Source organism: Rhinopithecus bieti, unplaced genomic scaffold (genome assembly GCF_001698545.2).
Source record: "Rhinopithecus bieti isolate Rb0 unplaced genomic scaffold, ASM169854v2 scaffold_5260, whole genome shotgun sequence".
Lineage (NCBI taxonomy): Eukaryota > Metazoa > Chordata > Mammalia > Primates > Cercopithecidae > Rhinopithecus > Rhinopithecus bieti.
Genome location: NW_016805896.1, coordinates 7,484,192 through 7,498,018, shown reverse-complemented (window position 1 = coordinate 7,498,018; position 13,827 = coordinate 7,484,192). Strand labels below are relative to the sequence as shown.

General features: G+C 43.9%; 1 pseudogene; it reads left to right on the top strand.

Moving 5' to 3' along the window:
* Positions 1-10,642: 10,642 nt before the first annotated feature.
* Positions 10,643-12,953, top strand: LOC108530919 (WW domain-binding protein 11-like; annotated as a pseudogene).
* The last annotated feature ends 874 nt before the right edge of the window (positions 12,954-13,827 follow it).

Below are 13,827 nucleotides of genomic sequence, written 5' to 3'. Positions count from 1 at the left end.
GGTAGTATGGAGAGGAACTTGGGGTGGGTGGGGCCCTAGAACTCCCAAGATTATATACCCTTTTTCTTCAGCTATCAGGGGGGTGGGTAGGGAAGGACCATCAGGTGGGGGTGGGGCTAGACATGTCTGATCTTAGACTCTCCTTGGGTGGGTCTTTCTTTCTGTGGCTGCTGTGGGGGATGGGGTTGAGGTTCCCAGGTCAGTGGAGCTGTGTACCTAGGAAGATTATGGCTGCCTCTGCTGAGTCGTGCTGTTATCAGGGAAATGGAGGAAAGTGGCAGTCATAGGCCTCACCCAGCTCCCATGCAATCTGTAGGGGTGGTCTCACTTCAACCATGCCCCTGCCAACAGCACTGAGTCTGTTTCCAGGCAGTGGGCAAGCAGGGCTGAGAACTTGCCCCAGGTTACCCGCCTCCCAGCTGCAAAAGAAAAGGGCTTTAGTTCTTCCCCTGCTTGTGAAGTCTGCACACCAGATTCACGCCCTCCCCTGAGTTCTGGCCAGGAGGCTTCTCGACCAGTTCAAAGCTGCTGGCAGTCCTCCTGAAGGATCCCAGTGATGCCAGCTAGGAATGGCCTGCTTGGGGACCCAACAAGCTCCCAGGGCCTTTCCCACTGCTTGCTCTACCCCTGTATTTCACTCAGCTCTTTAAATTGACTCAACTCCAGATAAGGTTGGAATCTTAACTTTCAAACTAGACCTTCAGTTTCCCCAGTGGGGATGTGTGTTCAGCGGCAGAGGAACTCCCTTTCCCACTTCTGCAGTTTGGGGTCTCACAGTATTTGGGGTGTCTCCCAGGTCCTGCAAGAGTAGTCCACTTCCTTCAGAGGGTCTGTGGGTCCTTTCAGGATTCCTGATTTATTCTCACAGTCGTTCTGGAGCTAAAATTCACAATGCGAGCCTCTGCATGCTGCGCTGTCCATCCAAGTCAGAGCTGCGATCTAGTACTGCCTCCCCTCCGCCATGACGATCCAAATCTAAATATTCATATTCTTTGAAGAACCCTACTACAGATGGTGATACCTAGCATAGCTGAGGTTCCAGATGTAGTATCTTTACTAGTGCAAATCGATAGAACGACTGGCACCTGGTATAAAAATACCTTCTTTTCTATTTCTGTTAGTAAGTGGAATCAGAAATGGCTTGCACTTACATAGCAGGGACAGCAATATGCCATTACAATCTTGCTCCAGGGCTCACAAGTTGAGTTCTCCAGAAAGCACTCTCTGAAAAGGAGCTAAGCATTCAGGATGTTAATTAGCATAAACATATCCCCATAAAGATCAATACCTGTGAAAAGAGTATGGTACATGTTTACCTAAGGATGAGAGGGAAAATCTGTGAAGGTCAAGAGCCTACAATATTGAGGTTTATGGAGGACAAGTGGTCTGAGTCATATTGGGACATCCATCTGAAGTAGAAGAGAAGTTACTGTACCTTGTACCACTCAGAATGCTTTATGGTCCTCTTTGGGTTATTGAGGCAACATCTGCCACATTAGGCATGCTGTACCAACCCGCTTACTGGATACCTTCATAAGTTGACAGTTTTGATTGGAACCTGAAATAAGAAAGAACTCTTAGACAGTTCAGGCTGCAGTTCAGGCAGTCTTGAGACATGGACCCTGTGACCAAGCCAAACCAATGGTCTGCTCTGTCAGTGGCAGACAGAATTGCTATGCAGAGCATCTGGCAAGTCCCAGTAGAAGAATCACAAGACAGACACCCTAGAGTTTTGGAATAAGGCTATGTTCTATTCTGCCAACAACGATTCATTAGAGAAAAAGATCTTGACTGTGCTGGTCTTGGAACAGATTGAATTCTTGACCATAGGATATCCAAATTGCCAAACTTCTGTTTTCTGATTCACTGAACCATAAAATTGGATGTGCACAGTGCATTGCATTATAAAATGGAAGTAGTATATATCAGGGGGTCAGCAAATTTTATCTATCAAAGACCAGATAGTAAATATTTTAGGCTTTGTGGGCCATATGGTTCCTGTTGCAACTATTTAACTCTGCTGCTGTGGCACAAAAGTGGCTATAAACAAGATGTAAATGAACGAATATGGCAGTGTTCCAATAAAAACTATTTATTGACACTGAAATTTGAATTTCAGATAATTTTATATATCATGAAATATTATTCTTATTTTGATTTTTTCCAGCCATTTTTAAAAAGGGAAGGCCCATTCTTAGCTTGCAAAGAATGCAAGCTACAAAACAGGTGGCAGGCTGGATTTGGTCCACGAGCTGTGGTTTGTCAGTTCCTGGTATATATGAAGCCATACCTGAGCAGGTCCAGAAGGTACCACAAACTGTCCCAGGAGAGCCAGTGGCTCCAACTCCCATCTAGCGTCTGCTCCTACTGCTTTGCCTTCAACCCTTTCTATGATGAGTTAACTGCAGAGAAAAAGATATAGGCTCAGTTTATGGATGGATCTGTCTGGTGTGCTGGCAATAGGAAAACAGGGATGCCTGCTGTACCATGATCCCACTGCTGGTGGGCTCAACCTTGAGCTGCATATACAGTTGATCACTTTGTGTGTGGAGAGAAATGGCCTCAGAAGTAGATCTACATTCACTCAAGAGCAGTTGATAATAGTTTTTTACACTTAGGAACTTGGAAAGGACACTATTGGAATTATTGATCACAATGTGGAAGGGGAGATAGAGATGTGGATGGGCTTCTTGGAATGAACAGAACATGAACATATTTGTGTCCCATGTAAATGCCCATCAGAGACCATTCATAGTAGAAAAGCCTCTCAATAATCAGATGGGCAAGGTGACTCATTCGGTCATTGTCAGTTACTCTTTTTCTCCAGACACTTAAGTGCATGCTTAATAGGCTATGGTGACAGGAATGTACACCAAGCTGTATATAGGCTTACCAACTGTGTCTAACCATCATCAAAGTTGTTTGACTATTACTACTTGCAGAGTGGTGCAGATATTAACAGACTGTGGTTACTGTAATTGTCCATTAATAGTTAAAAGTGGACAAGAGAATAGCAAGAGATACCACAGGGGATCACTTGAATGACAAACATGTTTTTCTATGCCAAAACTATTTAGTAGCAACTTCATATTTTTATAGTGATTTGTTAACTCCTTTGGTGCCTATAGGCCTACTGGCACAATGATCCCAAAGTTACTAGATGCCAGCTGTAGATTTCAATTTAGTGAGACTCTTAATGTGTACCCTAAGAACAAGGGCCTCTGGACTCATAGAGCCTTGCAGAGATGAGAGGCACACATTCTTCAAGTGGGTCATGAGGAGTAGCAGTAGAAAGGGATACTCCTGTTTTTACTCCCTGATTCTCTGACCAGCATATCCTATTGGGGTTACAGCATCCTAATCAGCATTAGTTTAAGGTACATAGTGCATCCTGAAGAACATCCAGTCATCATCAAAGAATGACATCTCTAAAATGGTGCCTTAGATTCACCTTTAAGAGTCTACTCTAATGCTGTATCAAGCTGCCAGGCCCTGGATAATGATGCATATAATATGACCAATGGAGTCCATGGTCATGAGCTCACTGACCTACCTCCTTTGCCAAACAGTGTCCCTTGGTACAAAGTAATGTGAAGCAGGAACACATGAACACATGTTACACCTTACACTCAAGAACTCTCATATAGGTATCAGTGAAAGCATAGTCAGCAAAGTCAAACCCATGTTTGGAAAGCACGTCAATCCCTGTTGGTGTTAACAGTGTGGAAGGGGCCCAATAACTTGCCAGCACTGGGCTAATTAGGTTCCCTGAGGGATATACTGAAGTGGGGTCTCAGCATTGCCTCTATTGACAGCAGGCCACACAACATAGCCAGCAGTAGAAGTAGCTAGATCAGCCTTGGAAAGAGGAAGTCCAACTTATTAGGTGCCTGCATAGTGTGTGTATAGCCCCTGTGGCTACAATTATGTGTCCATTGTACAAACATTGGTGAATCTGAGGAGAGAGCCAGCCAACACCTACTGGCTGACTCTTCCTCTCCACGTAGTTGTTTTGTGTTTCACCTTCAGTGGAGGCTGTCTGCTGGGCATTGATGTGTGATACAAAGATCCTCTCCCTTTGTACCCTCCCCCATAGGTCTATCCCCATATTTCTTCCCTCAGATCTCTTTGTCTTCAGTCTTTCAATCTTGCTCCTTTCAGTCCCTGACTAGCCAAAGTATTCAGCACTGCCACTGAATCTATACATATTCTTATTTTGACTCCTTCTCCCTCCACCAAAAGCGCTGCTCACCAGGAGGATTTTCCCTTATCACTATTTAGGATCTCCACCCCCCCCACCCCGGGGGTGCTATAGTGGAATAGCAATCCATTTTTGGTTCCTACCAAAATATTGAGCCATCCCATCTACACAACAACCCTTGATCAACTGGTCATAGAGAACTCTGATAAGGCCATAGTAGCAAGCTGAAGGCAAAGTATATATGCAATAGTCATGGGTGACATGTGGTTCTGGGCTACCTATTCATGCAGCTTACTTGTGCCCCTTAGATCTGCCTGGGCCTGATACAAAATGCATCATTTTCATTGTATGGCAGATTGCTCATAGGCCTTCTCAGTTTTATGAGTTGGTGGGTCTGACAGCACCCAACTCATAATGGGCACCTCTAGTCAAATACTCCCTTAGTGCCCTTAGTGGTCATAGCTTGGTTTGCAACTAAACCTAATAATATGCCAGCAGTTGCTTTTAGCATGGTCTTAATTCAGAACTCTAGGAGGTCTATATTGCAGCTTCCTATTGGAGCTTGCTAAGTATTCCTTATGATTTATTGATCTATCATATATACTTCTAGTATAATGGGGTATACCTTGTCATACGGCATAAGCAACAAGATGATTTGTATTACAGCCTGGCTTATACTTGTACTACAGTCCCACCAGAACAATCTAGGTCCTCTCAAAACTGGCAGCCTTCTGCATCACATGGTAAATGGATTGGAACAGTATTCCCAACCATAGTATGTTGCCTCCAAAACATGAAGAGGCCTACCGAATGCTATGTTTCATGGTGTTAGAAGGTGCCGAGATTAATAACTTGCCCCTTACCTTGAAGACAATGTCCTGGAATGCCCCAGACTATTGGACTCCTGAAAAAGTCACTGTTGTTGCATTCTTTAAATTTTTATAGAACTTATATCCCTCCCTCTGGAATACCTGGGTCTTATCAGACCATCCAGAGTACTTATTGCTTCTTACTCATCTGGTGTGATTAACATGATATCAACAATATAGCAGATACATGTAATGTTCTCTAGAATGTTCAGATGGTCCATGTTCATTTGGCACTTACCATGATAAAGGGCAGGAGAGCCGAAGGACAAGACTGCAGATATAATCTGTTGTCCATCTCGGTTAAATCTGAATCGCTTCTGATGCCTCTTTCTCATGGGTATTAAAGGGAATGCATTCAATAGTGCATTCAGTACCAGAAGCTGAGACTGGAGTTCGTCCTTGGTTACATTTGTGGTGGTCCGCTGTCTTCTACCTACCCAGGTTTTCTGAGGGCCAGACTGGCGAAATAAATGGGAGTACAATAGTGGGACTAAGACCTCCCATTCTACCCAGGATGTGGCATTGTTTTTACATTACTCTCTTGGCAGAGGCTGGGGGATAAATTGGAAGCAGAGATTGTTCCATAATAACTTTAGCTTCCTCCTGCCATGGAATTGATAGGGAAGGAGGTCATTATTTTTCAGAGAGAGAGAAGCCAGGTGTCAAGGTGTTCGGTTAAGACCATGAGCCAAACTGAAAGTAACACTTTATTTACTTACTTTGACAGTATAAACAAGAGGCTAAACAAGAAAGGGTGACAGCTCCCCAATGTCCCACTTACGCCTTATAAAATGGCACGGGCAAGGGGAGAATGCGTCCATACTGACTAGGGGATTGTCTCATGCTGGAAGAGCTCCGAATAAAAAGTTCCTGCTGTTTTATGGTCTCTGGGACTGGTGAGGAGGAGAGGTAGAAGGGCTAGTGGTAGAAAAGTATAGAGTCAGAAAAGTTCTGAGTTGGACTGGAAAAAAGTGTTCAGGGCCCCTCAATAAGGAGGCTTTGTCAGAAGCATCTGAACAATGTCTCACCGGAGGCCTGTCCCAATAAAAAGCCTTCCAAATGGAGGCACCAAGGCAGGAATACAGACATGCACAAGAGCATGGCTGACTGAGGGGGCCTGAATTCTTGCCTGTAACTCCCTGCAAAGGTGGCAGTGCAGTAGCTGTGCACCGAGTCTGGCATGGGAAAAACAGATACCCTCTCCCGTCCCACGCTAGCACCCACCCTCCTACTTCCCCAGCCTTTGAAATTACCTCTGATAGGGCCTGGAAGATTACACATAGGATTTTGACTTGTAGCCAATCTCCCCAGTTATTGTGCTGCCTGGATAATTGATTATGGGGAAATTGGGTTGCTGCTACACCACGGAAAAGGAGGACTATGTCTGGAACTCAGAGGGCATTTTTTTTTGGAGGGTGGGGCCTGTACTCCTTTTGTTTAGCATTCCTAATGTTTTTATTGATAGAAAACTGAGACAGTTTAATAAAGACAAGACCACCAAAGACTCGTGTACATAAATGAAGTTTTTGGTCTCTACCAGGTAAAGAAGCCCATCCAACTGAGGTGCTGGCAGAGAGTAAGGGGAACATGGAATAGGTAGAGGAGAGAGGCTGTTCCGATGACTAGCCTAAGACATACAAACACACACGCACACACATGCACACACACACACACACAGCAGTAGTGGTTATGCGTACACCATGTAATTGCTAAATGTCACCTAGCTAGTCATTGCTAAATGACTAGCCTACATACACACACACACACACATCAGTAGTAGTTATTCATACACCACTAGACTAGCCACACACACACACACCAATAGTAGTTATGTATACACCACGTAATTGCTAAATGTCAATCATTTAGCAATTCAACGTGAATTTTGTATTGAGAGAACAACATATCCTACTCTACCATTCTATTCCAACTGCTTTTGCGATTACATGGCATAAGCATGCAAACCTGCTATGATTTTGTAGCTGATGGTACTTCATGTGTACTGTGGCTTGAGACACAAAGTTTTCAAATGAATGGAGAAGAACAGGGGATGTGGAGGGGCAGAAAATGGGGACTGTGCTAGATAGCTTCCATTTGTCCTTCTAGATCCTTTTGCCATGTTTTTCCACCATATTCTTTGCTCCAGGAGGCAGTTCTGTATAAATTACATTGAAAATCCTCCTTGCCTTCTGTTTTCTCATTGGGCTTGGCCAATGAGAAGACGAAGTAGGATATTAGGAGGAGGGAGGGGTATGAGGTGAGGGTATACATTTTTTCAGCTTTCTCTCTGCAGGTTTGCCTTAAGTTGGCTGTGACCCTTGCCCAAGGTCATGGTTCCTCCCAAAGTGGTCTCTTTCCCACAATACTCCCCTTTGGGTTTCCAGTAACTGCTCTCTTCCTTCATTCTTCAGGCCTAGGGTTATTAACAGCTCCTAGCCCCTGGGTTCTGTGCTGTCTTTGACATTTTCCTGCACTCTATTCATGGCTGTGTAAATAGTTCTTTTGGAAAACCTGGCTTGAATTATCCCCATTTACTAAGATGCTTCCTGGCTCACCTTTCTTCAATGGAGCCTCCATACTACTATAAGTGATATTTCTGAAAGGCAAATTTTAGCATACCCCTCCTCTTCCTAAGAAGGATGTTTACATTCCTGGCATGATTATCTATTTAAGGACCACTCTCCAGCTACCTGATACCGTTTCCTCCTGCACATTCTGCCTTCCAGCAACACTGAATGATGTACAGCCTCCTCCCTGGAGGAGATTCTCTTTTTGCTCATTAAAAGATGAACTAGAGTTCTTGAATGTCTATGGTCTGTTTCTTCCTTGGGCTTCAGAGTAACTGGTCTAAATCATTCTCCTTTTGGAGTAAAATCTTCCCGTCTTCCCTTGGATGTCATCATTTCCTCTGAGTTTTCATCCTTCCTTCTTTCCACTGTAGAAAACCTTCCTTGTGAGAGGGAGCAAATCTTTTTTTGAATTTCTGAACTGCCATGATACACTAGAGACCCATAGTAATTTAATTATTCCTCTGATTCCAGCTAAACTCTCAAGAAATCTCTGAGTAAATACATTATCAGATTAGGGTTTTAAGCCCACACTTATTTTAAGATGCAACAAATTAATTAAAAATTAATTTGGTCAAAATCCAGAATGAATACAAGCTCAGCAAATAGAACTGTGCATACCATCACGTATTGTCCACGAGTTAAGCTAGTCTGCTGCTTTTAACACCCTAAAACTGGATAGAAAGCAATAACTGACTTAGGCCATAATACATTTAGGTAGCAAGTATAACTTGATACCCTTTCATGCTATAAAACCTAATATACATACAGAAAAAAAAAACCCTCCACAAATAGGCTTAATTTTTAGTTCAGGTTATAGTAGCCAATAGAGTTAGAATTGAGGGTTTAATTATCATAATTGGTTAGTATGAGCCATGCTGCTCTGTGGCCCCAGACTGTGCCACAAAAATATCTGCTGCAAAATGAATGTCTGCTTTTTATATAACAAAGTGCTGCAAATTATAATGTGTTTGTATACAAAGAAAATTAGTGTATCTTTTCTCTTTTTATAAAAAAAAAAATAAACAGGACCAAAAAAGCCATAGATACAGTGTCTAAGAGCTCTTTTAATAATGATTTTCAATTTTCTCTTTGAACAAGCTTCTGAGTACCTCCCTTGTACTTCCATGGGCAAGAGTAGGAACGAAGCAGAACAGATGATTCATCTTATGTGACTTGGAGTTTGAAGGCTTCACCATAAGCTCATATTGGCCTTTAGTCCAAATACTGAATACAAGAGCAAATATACTTATATTAGCATCTTTTCTCTTGTTTTCATGTGATTTGGATAAAAGTGAAGAAGACTGGATTGCTTGCTGGAATTCAGGGGAAAAATGTCAATTTAGCCCAGTGCAATCATTCAGCATGAATTCTGTATTGAAAGAGGAACATATCCTACTCCACTGTTCAATTCCAAATAATATTTAATTGCTTTCTGAACCTATTCCAACTTCAATTAGTGTTAATTTAGTGTGTAACTAAATACATTACCCTAAAATAATTAGGAATGGTACAGTGTCCTCCATAACATATGTGATTTGTATTAGCAGCCTTGGTTCAGAAAAGTCTTAAGCTGGGAAACAGACACAAACTACTCAAAATGATCTCTCAACCTCCCCCTCTCCCCTGCTCCCCCAACCCAACCCACAAGACCAAACACAAGGACTTAATTAGCAATAGATTCTTTTAGTCATTTATGGGGCACAGCCTCTTATTGGTTATATAGGATATAGTCCAAATGCCTTGGCGTGATATACTAGGCCCTTCATGATCTGACTTCTACTTCATCCTACACTCCAGTTCCAGCAATGTGACATGGTTTTCTCCCACACCTCTGTATTTTTGTTTTTGCAGTGCTATCTCCCTTAAATGCCCTCACCATCTAACTGAATCACTTGACCTCCACCTCCCCACACTTTCATCCCTGCTGCACTGTGGTTTAGCAGTGGCTTTGCTCCTCTGACCAACACCACAGCTCCCATGGCTACAGCTTTTGCTTGACACTGGAAACAAACCTCTGTATCCTTTTCAGCCTGGGGGTGTTAACTTCTTCCCATCCCTGTTCATCCTTGGGACCTTCGTCATCCCTGTGAGTCCCTTTAACCCTGCCCTGTCTCGTTAGATAGTCCTTCCAGTAAACACTTGTCATGTAGCCTTTGAGTGTGCTCTCTCTCTCTTGCTGGGACAATGACTAATACAGTTCGGTTCTTTATGACACCACCTCTTTGGGTAGAATTGAAGTTTTTTGCTCTCACTGAACTGCAGACTTACATCACACAACCAGGCATATTTGATTGCACCATTTATTAAGAAGTCTATGTTCGGCCGGATGCAGTGGCTCACACCTGTAATCTCAGCACTTTCGGAGGCCGAGGCGGGCAGATCACTTGAGGCCAGTAGTTTGAAACCAGCCTGGCCAAAATGGCGAGACCCTATCTCTCTTAAAAATACAAAAATTGGAGAGACAGTGGGACAGAAGAATGGGAAATGACGTAAGGACTGTCGAGGGGTGCGAGGTTTCACGATGCTGGGGCTGAGGGGTTGAGCGCGAGGCTGAGTTGAAGGCCCTTAAGAAGTGAAAGAGGCTGGGAATCACCCCCTCCTGGCTTCTCGCAGTCCTGGGAGCACAGCAGAAGTGTTTTCTTTTCTCTTTCTTTCTTTTTTTTTTTTTGAGACGGAGTCTCTCTCTGTCGCCCAGGCTGGAGTGCTGTGGCCGGATCTCAGCTCACTGCAAGCTCCGCCTCCCGGGTTCACGCCATTCTCCTGCCTCAGCCTCCGGAGTAGCTGAGACTACAGGCGCCGCCACCTCGCCCGGCTAGTTCTTTTTTGTATTTTTAGTAGAGACGGGGTTTCACCGTGTTAGCCAGGATGGTCTCAATCTCCTGATCTCGTGGTCCACCCGTCTCGGCCTCCCAAAATGCTGGGATTACAGGCGTGAGCCATCGCGCCTGGCCTCTTTTTCTTTTTCTTTTAAAACGAACAAGTAAGTCATACAAATTGTCAACATGGGAAGGAGATCTACATCATCCACCAAGAGTGGAAAATGTATGAACCCCACAGACCAAGCCCGAAAGGAAGCCCAGAAGAGAGAATTGAAGAACAAAAAACAGCTCATGATGGTTCCAGCTGCAGTTTTAAAGATGAGGATCCCAAACAGATGATCCGAGACGTGGAGAAATTGGATGAAATGGAGTTTAACCCAGTGCAACAGCCACAATTAAATGAGAAAGTACAGAAAGACAAGTGTAAAAATAGCTTCGTGAAACCTTTGAACATATTCTACGACTCTATGAAAAAGAGAATCCAGATATTTAGAAAGAATTGAGAAAGCTAGAAATAGAGTATGAACAGAAGAGGGCTCAACTTAACCAATATTTGGATGCTGTGGAGAATGCTCAGCATGTGGATGTGGAGAGTATTTCTTCACCAGATATGCCACAGGCTCCTTCTAACGTTTTGATCCAGGACATTCCACTTCCTGGTGTCCAGTCACCCTCCATGCTTAAGAAACCCTCAGCCTATGGACCTCCAACTTGGGCAGTTTCTATCCTTCCTCTTCGTGGGACATGGTGTTCCACATTTGCCCCCTGGCAGAAAACTTCTTGTTCCTCCCCGTTTTCCACCTCCTTCTCAAGTCGTGCAGATATATGGCCATAAAGTGGGTTTTGCCCTAGATCTTCCCCCTCCTAGGTGAAATGAAGACATGTTACGTAGTCCTGAAATTGCCCAGCGAGGTCATGATGATGATGTTTTTAGCACCAGTGAAGATGATGGCTATCCTAAGGACATGGATCAAGATAAGCATGATGACAGTACTGATGACAGTGACGCCGATGGATCAGATTGAGAAAGTGTGCACCGTGATGATGGTGAGAGACACAACAATGAAGAAAAGAAGACAGGTCTGAGTGTATGGTTTGCAGATATACCTGGAAAATCGAAGGAAAAGAAGAACATGAGGGAACTGACTCCTCTTCAAGCCACGATGCTTCGTATGACAGGTCAAGAAATCCCTGAGGAGGGACGGGAAGTAGAGGAATTTTCAGAGGAGGATGATGAAGATGATTCTGTTGACTCTGAAGCAGAAAAGGAATCATAAAAACAGCATAAAGAGGAATCGCATTCTGATGGCACATCCACTGCTTCTTCACAGCAGCAGACTCCCCCTCAGTCTGTTCCTCCTTCTCAGATACAAGCACCACCCATGCCAGGACCACTACCTCTTGGGCCACCACCTGCTTCACCATTACGGCCTCTTAGGCCACCTATGGACCTTCCTCCTGGACTGCCTCCAGGAGCTCCTCCTGAGACCACCTGGAATGCCAGGACTCGGCCTTTACCCTGACTTTTACCTCCACGACCACCGACTTTTACTACCTCTGCTAGGTCCACCTCCAGGTCTGCCTCCTGGTCCCCTTCCTTGGGGACTCCCACCAAGGATACCTCCCCCTGCACCTCCAGGTATTCCTGGAGTTTGTAGGCTTCACCATAAGCTCATTTTGGCTTTTAGTCCAAATACCAAATACAAGAGCAAATATTTTTTCTTTTTTTTTTTTTTTTTTTTTTGAGATGGAGTCTCGCTCTGCCACCCAGGCTGGAGTGCAGTGGCTGGATCTCAGCTCACTGCAAGCTCCGCCTCCCGGGTTCACGCCATTCTCCTGCCTCAGCCTCCCGAGTAGCTGGGACTACAGGCGCCCGCCACCTCGCCCGGCTAGTTTTTTGTATTTTTTAGTAGAGACGGGGTTTCACCGTGTTAGTCAGGATGGTCTCGATCTCCTGACCTCGTGATCCGCCCATCTCGGCCTCCCAAAGTGCTGGGATTACAGGCTTGAGCCACAGTGCCAGGCCGCAAATATACTTACTAACGCAAGTATATTTTGTCCTGGCATGATGCACCCACCTTTGATGCCTCCCGTTGGGATCTGCCCCCCCCGGACTTTTGCCACCAGCTCCTTTGCCAAACCCTGGGGTTTTAAGTGCCCCACCCAACTTGATTCAGTGACCCAAGGTAGATGATACGAGTGCAGCCACCACTGAGAAGAAAGCCACAACAACCATCAGTGCCAAGCCACAGATCACTAATCCCAAGGCAGAGGTTACTCGATTTGTGCCCACTGCATTGAGAGTATGTCGGGAGAATAAAAGGGCTACTGCTGCTTCCCAAAGAAAGTTAGAGGATAATTCTCCTGTGCCTCTTGCCAAAGCAGCACCCAAATCTGGTCCTTCTGTTCCTGTCTCAGTACAAACTAAGGATGATGTCTATGAGGCTTTCATGAAAGAGATGGAAGGGCTACTGTGACAGCTTTTGATGCCAGAACAGGCCTCTGTTCACAACAGTAGCCCATGGAGAAAGAGGCCCTTTTTAAACTTAGATGAAAGAGCTGCTTCCATTGTCAGAGTATTTTCTAATTTCAGTTCAAGGAATATCCTAAAATTTAGCCTTGTTCAGAATTTGCTGCACATAAAAGAGGGTATTTCATTCAGAATAGATCAGTTATTGAAGCAGTGCTGCTAAAATCCATTCCCTTTCACATGACTATCTTTATCCTGTTTCTTCCCCTTTGGAAATTTGTGATCAGGGGGATCTTAGTTGCTTATTTGTTTTGACTGTCTTCTTATGTGCTGTGGACACTGGAGTAGAGATTTCTGAAAAGCCAGTTTATTTCATCTTGCCTTTTGTGTTTGGGTTACTTTTAATATTTTCCTGTAAATATTTTGTAATATTTTACTTGTAATGAAATAGATCATAATGTCATTTCCTAATACAAGGCAGGATATGTGGGAAGAAAATGTACAATCCTTTGATTAAAATTATTTTGCACTGACATGTATATATACATATATACACACATATACATATATACATATATATTATATATGTATATATTTGCCAGGTGTGGTGTTGAGCACCTGTAGTCCCATTTACTTGGTGGGGGTGGGGCTGAGGCATGAGAATCACTTGAACCTGGGAAGCCGAGGTTGCAGTGAGCTGAGATGGTGCCACTGCATTCCAGCCTGGGGGAATAGAGCCAGACCCTGTTCAAAAAAAAGAGTTTATTTTTCTCTAGAGTCAAATGAATGCCTCTTAGTATCAACAGGGTGGAGCAGTGCCTGATGTATATTTAGTCCTCAGTAAATATTTTTAATAAATTGATGAATATCATAAATAGTATTATTATTCACAATAACA